Source organism: Podarcis cretensis (genome assembly GCF_951804945.1).
Source record: "Podarcis cretensis genome assembly, chromosome: 8".
NCBI lineage: Eukaryota > Metazoa > Chordata > Lepidosauria > Squamata > Lacertidae > Podarcis > Podarcis cretensis.
Window position 1 is genome coordinate 90,142,004 of NC_137177.1, and position 10,458 is coordinate 90,152,461.

Here is a 10,458-nt window from a genome sequence, read left to right on the forward strand (position 1 = left end):
AGCAATACGTTCCCTGCCTTGCTGCGTTTAACTCCTTGTTTCTTGAGCCTCGGACCCCTGACTTCGTGACTCCTTGCTTCTTCATCCTCGGACCCTTGATTTCATGACTCCTTGTTTCCTGACCCTCGGACCCTTGGCTTCCTGGCTTCTGGACTCCCGTTCCTGCTCCCACCCTGCCATCTTGCCCCCGGTCCCGACATCCCTAGCCCTTGAACCGGACCATGACAGCCTCCAGCTCTGGAGGCAAAACACAGCCATCATGGCTACTGGCCTTTGATAGCCCTCTCCTCCATGAACTTGTCTAATCCTCTTTCAAAGCCATCTAGGCTGGTGGGCATCACTGCCTCCTGAGTTCCATAGTTTAACTAGCTCTGTGTGAAGAAGGACTTCCTTTTTCCTGTCCTGAATCTTCTCATGTTCAGCTTCATTGGATGCCCATGAGTTCTAGCGTTACGAGAAAGAGAGAGAACCTTTTCTCTCTCCACTTTCCCCCTGCCATGCATAATTTTATAAGCCTCTGTCATGTCACTCCTTACTCAGTTTTTCTCTACACTAAAAAGTCCCAAATGCTGCAACCTTTCTTCATAGGGATGTCACCCCACCCCTTCAACCATTTTGGTTGCCCTTTTCTGAACGTTGAAATCCTTATGGTAGCAGAAAGGGCCTTTGGTGCCCTGTACACCTCCTTGCCCATTTATTGTGGACCAGCAAAGTCCAAAATTATGCAAATTTGTGAAGGGTGAATTAATTATGCAAATGAAGAGAAATTGTGCAACTGTGCCCAATGTATATAATTTATATGGATCCACGGGATTTTCGCTTTTCTCCCACTGAGTACACAAGCTCCATGTGGAGCAGCAGAAGGCAGGCAGTGTTGGCATGGCAATGGGTAAACTAGAGTGAAATTCCTCTCAGTCTCAGTGGGTAAAATTGAGTAAGGACTGAGAAAGGATTGAGATTCCTCTCAGTCTCAATCTTACAGGGTAGGATTGAGGTGCTGGACAGACTCAGCACCAACTAGCTATCGTTCTGAAGGAAGAGGGCAGTTCAGTTCTGCTTGCAAATGAAGAAGCAAGTGCTTTCTGTTACCAGGCGTTGCTAAGGGGTTAAGGCCACCTTTGCACTTCATGGCTTTGACCATGTTCTTTGAATGATCGGGAATAATTACAAGTGGCGGTGAGGATGCTGACAAAGAGGGATTTCGTGAATCATCAGCAGAGCCAACTCTTGAGCATGGGCATAGCCAGGCGGCAGGAGGCAGCTGCCCCCTTAAATCAATACATATCAATTCAAATTAATACAAATCTGAGGTTCTGCCGCCCCCTAACAAAAATTGTGGCTATGCCCATGCTCTTGAGAAAGTTCCTGTCTTTAAACGTGCCAGCAACATTTCTTGAAGCAAGGTGACGGCAAAAGAGAATCATGTTTCAATTTGTTGGTGAGTAATTTATAGCCAAAAAGAATATGAGAGGCATTTTGAGAAATTAGGAAGAGGGATTTAAAGAATAATGGAACAGGGAAAGGAAATTATTCAGGGACTCAAACCATCAATTATTAGCTCTAGGAGGTGAAAATTGAAAGACTACACATCATTTGAGGCAGATGCAAAGACATTTCAGTGCCAAGTTTTCTAAGGGCTGTGCATTCTTCATTTTGATAAGCATACAAGTCAGTCAGAGTTGCTGCTTGCAATGTCATATACACACACGTCCACACACAACCTCTGTGTGCTCATTCAATCTGTGATGGTTTCTTCAATCTTGCAAGTTGTCACTTAGCACCCACCAATGAGGACGCAGGCCTTCCAGATGTGACCTGGCCCCACTGCAAAGCATTGGGGGGGAGGGATGTGACCATTCTACCTAAAGCAGCCAATACACACTTGGAAATCATTACCCAAAGTGTTGCAGTTGTTCAGTAAAAGAAGGTGCATTGTGTGTTCACTTATATTTCATTCTTCCTTTCCTTTTGGAAGCTCAGAGTAGCCTAAATCTGGGGCTCCCACTGAGGACTGATCAAACTCAGATTAATACTGTGAGCCTCTCACCTTTTTGTGCAGACTGACCACTGGCAAAGACCTGCTCATGGTGGCGTGTGTGTGTGTTAAAATCCCATTGCAATGTGGAAATCTGCCTCTTCCTCCTCCTGAAAACAAAGGGGGTTTAATGACACAACACATATTAACAAAGTGTCCTGTGGCAGAGGGGAAATGAGCAGACCACTCTTCTCCATGCAAACACAAGGAGACCCAACAGTCTTCTTCATGTGGTCTTTCATGATCCCACATAGAAGTAGGAAATCTCAGTTGTTCCACATCCGTTTCTTTGTTGCTCCTTCCTTGTTTGGCTTTGAAAGCAGAACTTGTATTGCATTTTTTATATTGCTTGCAATATAAAAAAGTAAAGGTACCCCTGCCCGTACGGGCCAGTCTTGCCAGACTCCAGGGTTGTGCGCTCATCTCACTCTATAGGCCAGGAGCCAGCGCTGTCCTCAGACACTTCCGGGTCACGTGGCTAGCGTGACAAGCTGCATCTGGTGAGCCAGCGCAACACACGGAACGCCGTTTACCTTCCCGCTGGTAAGCGGTCCCTATTTATCTACTTGCACCCGGGGGTGCTTTCGAACTGCTTTTGAACTTGCAATATAATGGGATGCATAAACTGATGAAAGATTTTTGTTGAAATATGAAGTGGTACATTGATTAAATAAAACATACACTCAATTTTACACATCACTTGGGAAGACAGGCAAACTAATATCAGTGCACTGGAAGAAGCAAAGATCACCAGTGCTGAAGCAATGATTCTTCAACATCAACTTCGTTGGACTGGTCATGTTGTGCGGATGCCTGATGATCGTCTTCTGAACTTAAAAATGGAAAGCATAATGCTGGTGGTCAACAAAAGAGGTTTAAAGACTGTCTCAAGGCAAATTTTTAAAAATGTAGTATAAATACCAACAATAGGAAAACACTTGCCTGCAAGCGCTCCAATTAGAGAGCAGCCTTTACCAAAGGTGTCATGGGCTTTGAAGACACTCAAACTCAGGATGCAAGGGAGAAACATGCTAAGTAAAAGGAAGGCACGCTTGGCAAATCCACACCATGATCAACTCCCACCCGGAAACCAATGTCTCCACAGTGGAAGGACGTGTGGACCCAGAATTGGCCTCCACAGTCACTTATGGATTCATTGTTAAAACCGTGTTTATGGAAGACAATCTTACTCAGCTACAAGTGATCGCCAAATAAGAAGAAACATGCATGTATATATAAATGTAAGCAGTGATATTCTGCAATCTCAGGTATTGTGCTGCTCTAAAAACTCAAGCCTCTGTGCACACACACTCTACCTTGGTTTTTCAGCCCCAGTCTTCTCTTCAAGGGCAAGGCAGCGTGGTGTAGCAGTTAGAGTGTCAGACTAGGACTTGGGAGACCAGGGTTCAAATCCCCACTTGGCTATGAAGCTCACTGAGTGCTCTTGGGGGCAAGTCACTGCATCTCAGCCACATTTCTCTCACATTGTGGAGATTAAATGAGGAGAACTGTTCACACCACCTCGAGCTCTTTGGAGGAAAGCATGAGATATAAATAAAATAAAATAAAATAAAATAAAATAAAATAATCTGAAGGGAAACGTCAGTGCCAGATCAGACTTCAGGGTCTTTGGTTTTAAGTCCCTAATGTCATTAGAGGGCATTTTCTGAGCTCTCCTCTCCCAGTTGTTTAACAGTTGGCGATGATGGTCCCTTTGCAGTGTCTCTGCTGGGCTCATTTGGACATAATGCCAACATCCCAAATTAGGAATTCAGGAAGCTGCCACTGAATCAGGCCCTTGGTCCATATATGTCCGTTTTGTCTACACTGGCTGGCAGTGGCTCTCTGGGGTTTAAGGCAGGGGATATTCCCAGACACTACCAAGAGATTTCTGGGGGGTTGAGCCTGAGAACTTCTGTGTGCAAACTGGGTCTCTTCCAGTGAGCTCCAGTCCTCCCCTTTTCATCAGTCCTAAATAACACATCAAACTCCATCTTTCAAGTTCAGAATCATGAATAACCCACTTATGTCATTTTTGTGACTTCTTATCCCCCAGACTTCAGAGCAGTTCAAAGCTGGTAGGTTTTCTCTCTCTCTCTCTCTTTCGTCTGTGTTGCTTAGTTGCTGTCTTTACTGACTCATCCTTGGAGACATTTCTCCTTTGAGGATGAAAGGCTTCCCTTGGCAGGCATCCAAGACGTGTGCTCCAGTTAGTCAAACTTCGTGCTTGCTCTGGATCATTTGTGGCATCTCTGGGAGAGTGCCAAAGGCTAACTCAGGTGCAGGAAATGTTTAATGAGCCCCAGCAGGTGTGAAATGCTTCCATTTTTGCTGGAAATAAATGTTTCATCTCCTCCAGTAATGTAGCTTTTTAAAAAAGCACCACCAAACTTCTCAAAGGCACCTGTGGAACTTTTATCACACTCGTAGACTTGTATGCACAAACTAACCAAGCGTCTTCCTCCCTGCTGCATTAATCCATCCCATGGCACAGACTTCGCTTACCTGCAGTGGCGTAGCGTGGGGGTGCAGGGGGGCCGGCCACACCGGGCGCAACATCTGGGGGGGCGCGCTCGCCGCCTCTGGAGTCACCGAAGAGCCTCGGGCGCAGGCTGTAGCAGAGCCCCATGTCTCGCGGAACCGACGAGCTGTGCGCGCGTCCGGGCTGAAGGCGTCTGGCAGGCAGCGGCTCTCAGCGCTCGCCGCGGTCCCCGCGCGTCAGGGCCGCGGAGGGCGCGCCAGGCAGCCCCTCCTCACAGCCGCTGCCGCCGCCGCTGCTGCTGCTGCTGGGCCATGTTGCATTTTCCTCGCCTCTCTGCCCTCCTCCAGCAGCAACTCGCCTCAGATCACCTGACACGGACCCGCCGCTGCCGCCGTGGCTACCTTACCGTAAATACCCCAGCCCAGGCAGCAGCAAGAAGAAGCTGGCAGCGGCGGCAGGTTAGGGGTTAGGGGCGCAAATTACTTGCCTTGCCCCGGGTGCTGACAACCCACGCTACGCCGCTGCTTACCTGGACCATAATTCATGATGCTGTTTATCTGCATCTCTGTCTAGGACCAATGGGTTGGCTCAGAGCCTGCTCTACCATGAGGCTGGCTGGGGTGGGGCAGTTCAGTGGCAGATTTCAGAGGGACAGCAGATCATGGTCCCAGAGCTATCTATCTGAAATAGGAGGCACACACAGTCAGGCAGAGTGTGGAAGGAGGGAAGGTGGAGGCAGTGGTGGAAGGAAGAAACACAGAAGAGCATCCCTGGGCTGAAATCCTATACTTCTGAGTAAACATGCATAGGATCAGGTTGCACTCCCTTTGAACTCAGTAGAACTTGCAGCTACCAATTCATAAGATTGGGCTGTAAGTCACACCGAGCTCTACAGCAGTGCTTTTAAAAGCAAGAAGCCAAAAAAGACCAAAAAATGTTTAAGTGGTTGTGTCTAGTATGATAATGGGTAGTGACTTTCAAACAAAGCATGGTGAATGCTCAGTAACTGTGTCATCTGCAAGTGCCTTGAGTTGGCACTGCAGCAGTTTCGGGGGGGGTCTGCTCACCTTCTCCCCTCTCCCCTTTCTCATGTCTCCTCGAAGCCAGATTGCATCATCTTCTGCAACATTCACAACCATCTGACTTTGTCATCCACAAAAGGAGGAAATTAATCCAGCTACCGACACCGGCAATAATTCATTCCAGCCCTGCTTGCAGCAACTTCCTTTTGCCATGCTTCTAAATATCCTACACAAACAACAGATGGCTAATACGCATTACTTTTAAAAGGCCTGTTCATGAGAATGGTGCTGACCCAGCTTTTGCCGCCCATGGGCTACATTAGGCTGGTGAAAGTTCTTAAAGTTCCCAGACCAGCTGTGGAGGCAGGGCAGAGCCATCCAAGGGCCCTCTCTTCCTCCATGAATTTCTCTAATCCTCTTTCAAAGCCAGTTTTTAAAGGCCATCCCTGCCTCCTGTGGGAGTGAGTTCCATAGTTTATGTACAGTGTGAAGAAGTGTGAAACTGAGGGGCTGGAAACTGGTGTGTGCACTTAGGGCCTATCCACAATTCCTCTTGTCCATGTGTCTGTGTCTTTGTCCTCTTACATAATCTTGTATTTCCTCTCAGGACACTGACTAAATTTGCATTGCCAGTGCTTTCAGATAGTTAGGTTTGTGATGATCACAGTGGCATGCCTCCTCTCTCCTGCCCCCCCCCCACTTGCATCCTACGCTTTCCCTAAGATGGGCTTCCTTTTTCAATCAGGCGTTAATGAGCCTAAAGCCCCTGAGCGCCTTGCTGTGATCAAAACCTACAAGGGCAAACTGCTACTGTTTTCATCGGCTACTGGCTCTGCAGTTTCAGCTATTGATATTCATTTGCCCACATCTAAGAAAGAATAAAAGTATCTGCTGGGAGCCGTAATGGTTTAAAGCAGTGAATGGCCCCAGCTGAGAAAGATGACTCAAAAAAATTATCTGCCTTACTGAGTTTAAAAGATTGCTTTGATTGGGCTGGCAACTGGAGAGCTGCTTTGCTGAGTAAGGAACAAAGATATCAAAAGTGTGGCTTGCATGAGAGAATAATCTAGAAGAAAAAAGGAAGCCGACTTCCTAAATAGTATTGAGATGAGGAGACAGTGGGTTATATAATTTCTCTCCCAGGAAACTCTTGAGCCAATCTCGGGTTATCACAAGGGCACCTTCCCTCTGCTTCCAACATTCAAGAGTCAGTTCTGCTGATCCTTCTAGAGCCAACAGTGGTTCCATTTGGAGGTCCATCTGGTGCCAACTTCAGCTCAGTTTCAGCACCTGGTTAAAACCGGGCTATTTTCTCAGGGATTTATGATGCCATTCCACGGCAGAATCATGGAGCTGTAGGGTTGGAAGCGACCAAAACAGTCATCTAGTCCAGCCCCCTGGAATGAAGGAATCACAGCTCAAGAATCCATGACAGATGACCACCCAACCTCTGCTTAAAAGCCTCCGTTGAAGGAGAGTCCACCACCTTCCAAGGGAGTCCATTCTACTGTAGCACCCTGCTTGTGGTTAACGCTTAGCTGGAATGAAATATTCAACGCAGCAATAGAGAAATTAAAATAATAATTTATTTGTCAGACAAATAAATGAGAGGCACAGTGGTATATGGTTACCAAGTTCTGGCCTGGCCTCCTGCCATTCGGGCCAGCACTTATATTTCCTTAATCCAGCCCCCTTGCTCCTCCTGTGGCTGCCTCTGTCCAATCAGCCTGGTTGAAATTCCTATTGGCTGTTTGCTAGAACCAATCACAAAAGATACACCCATTTCCTTTTGCCCTTTTATGGGAAACAAAAAGCTATATATTCTTCTATCTATAAATGACAAATAAGTAGTAATATATCTTACATGTGTCTCAACAACGAACCTTAATTACCAGCTCACCTCTTGCCCTCCTTGCCCTATTGCCCTCCAAAACAGATGGTTTAATCTTAAATTTTTATCTTAAACAGATGTCAAGGATCTTGAGTTCACATCATCATTGAAAGATCTCCTTCTCTTGGAGGTCTTTAAACAAAGGCCTGACAACCATATGTGTGCTCTAATGATGTTTCCTGCTTGGCAGGGGGGGCTGGGCTGATGGCTGATGACCCCTGTGATCTCTTCCAACTATATGAAATAAGAATCTAGCATAAGGATTTAACATTTCTTAGCTTCTAATTCCTTTGCATAATTACATTTAAGCCAATATATTTAATACATAACATAGATAGCTTTTTAGAAGAATAAACCTTTTCAAAGTAAAAAAGGAAGGAACAGTTTCCAGCCTCAAAATAAGATAGGAAGAAACCTCTCTTCTCCAGCCAAGCCAGATGCCTTTTTCACTGCTCTTGACCTTTCAACCTTAGGAAAATATGGCTCAAGTTTAATGGGAGGCACATGGTTTTATTTTACTATTTATCAACTCTTAATTATGTTTTTCTCTGCTTTTTTATCTTCTGTAATATGTAGGGCCAGTGTAACCTTGGCTGTCAGCCTGTAATTCCCTTTTTACGACTTTGAGAATTGTTTTCTGCTATAAATCAGGGGGGGCCCTTGTCCAGGAGAATAAACATCTTGCCAAGGTTCTTAGGCAGCTGGTCTTCTGCCTGGCATGAACATTTGAAAATCTTTAAGCTCTTTTTAAGATACAGGCCTTAATCAAAAATATAAGCTTTGATAAAAATGCAGGCTTATGATTAGATGCCTCACTACCACCAAGCAGCCCTTAAAACTCAGCAAGTTCTTCCTGGTGTTGAGTCAGATCCTACTCTGTGTAATAATAATAATAAAACCAGATGCTCTCTGTTTAAATATTGTTGTATTGGCTTTATCTGTTTTGTTATTTAAATTTTAAAATAGTCAACTGCTTATTTTAAATCTGTTTATTTCTTAAATAAATTTTAACGTGAGAAAGAGATATAGCTATACACACACCACAATCAATCAGTTTTTGTATATAGCCAAAGGCCTTTACAATGGACGACAGAGAATAAAAGGAAACTTTCATCCAAAATCATACACATAACCTATAGCAGTTTACAACTTAAAAAGAAATTTACAACATTAAGACTTGAGACTGGAGCGCATTCACACAGCTGGAATGGAGCTTCTTGGCTACCTGGTATGTAATATATAGATCTTTATCTGCCAGGATACGCACACACCTGTATTCTTTTTGCACACTATTGGGAGTCCTGATTCCATGCAGAAACCCCACAAGTCCAGCCATCCCTCCTCCAGAACTGGGCTCAAGGACATGTGCTGAAGGACCAGACAATGCAGTCCTAGAGTTGGAAGGGAAAACCCCGCAACGCAGGAATTTGCAGGGATCAAACTGCAACCTTGGCATTATCAGAGCCACGCTCTAAGCAGCTGTGCAAGACTTTCTCTTTGACGTTCCAAAGAATCTGCATGGAAAAAGCTTTAAGAAAATGTATATAGAAGTACCGGTAAATAAAAAACCCTCCAGCTCATACTGTTCTCAACCTGGAGAAAAAGGGTAAAATATATGGTAGAATTGATTTAGCTCAAATGAACAACCACACCCTATGCCAACCCCAACCTCTCTCACCACGAAAGGACCACAAGTGAACAGCAAAGGACGTGCACAAGCAACGCTGACACCAAACCCTACATATAGTAAGTAAAATAGAAACACCGTCGCCCGACCCCCAACCCCACCCATCTTTCCCCCCGCTCCACTTCTTTCCCCCTTTTCTTCCTAATGTCTCAACAAATTAAACTGATTTGTAAAAATGTTTCATGGGGGGGGGGGGAATATGAGAGAAAGACATTGCACACACTTTTGTAAATCAACAAAATCTTTAATAAATAATAATAAAAATAATAAAAATGATTTAGCTCTAGGGTCCTTCCACTGTCCTTGAAGAGGCTCAGCAGGAAACTTTGAAGGATAGTGCCCATTCCAAACAGCAGCCTTTCATCTCCTTCCCAATGCATTAAAAAAACACGTGGGTCTTTGTTACTAGGAACCAAGCTACTAGGAAGATGTGTAATTTATGGTGTGTAATTGGAAGACAGAAGCTAAGAGGCCTGGTGGTTATAGATCCATGTCTTTTCTTGGCTATGCAGTGCCTGGTTTATATAGGCACTAAATGAATTAATTCAAATAAATATAAAATCCCAATGTGTGGAGAAGGGAGTCAGGAAGCAAACAGAGCGAGAGGCAGGGAGAGAGAGAGAGGGAATGAAAAACTAAATTTCAGAAGCCCCAAATCTCAGGGCAGGGTGGGGAGCAAACTCTGCCCCCTTTCATAAAAAGTTTATACTGGCTTTTTAAAAAATCATAAGAAGTTTAAACTGCTTGATTGTATAAAAATAAAAAATAAAATACCACACACACAAACCTCAGAGCAGTGCTATTTTTCTAGAAAAAGGGGTGCTGGAACTCACCATCAGCACCTCCCTCGTTCTCTTAGAATAGCAATGGTGCCCACCTGAGAGGTGCTGGAATTGAGTTCTGGCGAGTTCCAGCTGAAAAAAGGCCCTGCCTCAAAGGGGCTTACAAAGAAGATAAAACAATGGATGTATCAATACGAAAAAAAATAACAATTTAAGACTTTCAAAAAGTTAAAATAACAATAGACTAAAGACAGAACAAAACTTGTATCAGCTTTCTAAACATCTACACTGACTTGTCTCAACACAAATGTTTTTAGCAGGCACTGAAAAGAGCAGAGCGAAGCCGCTTGCCTGATATCAATAGCAAGTGAGTTCCAAAGTGAAGGTGCAGCCACCCTAAAATATTGAGTTCTTACAAATGTGGAATGGGTACGATGTGGCACTGCAAGAGTGCCAGTTCTGCTGATCAACATGGTCGAGTGGGTGTGGAAAATGTAAGGCGATCTCGCAGGTAAATTGTTCCCAAGTTGTTACGAGCTTTCGTTTTATTAATTCCACT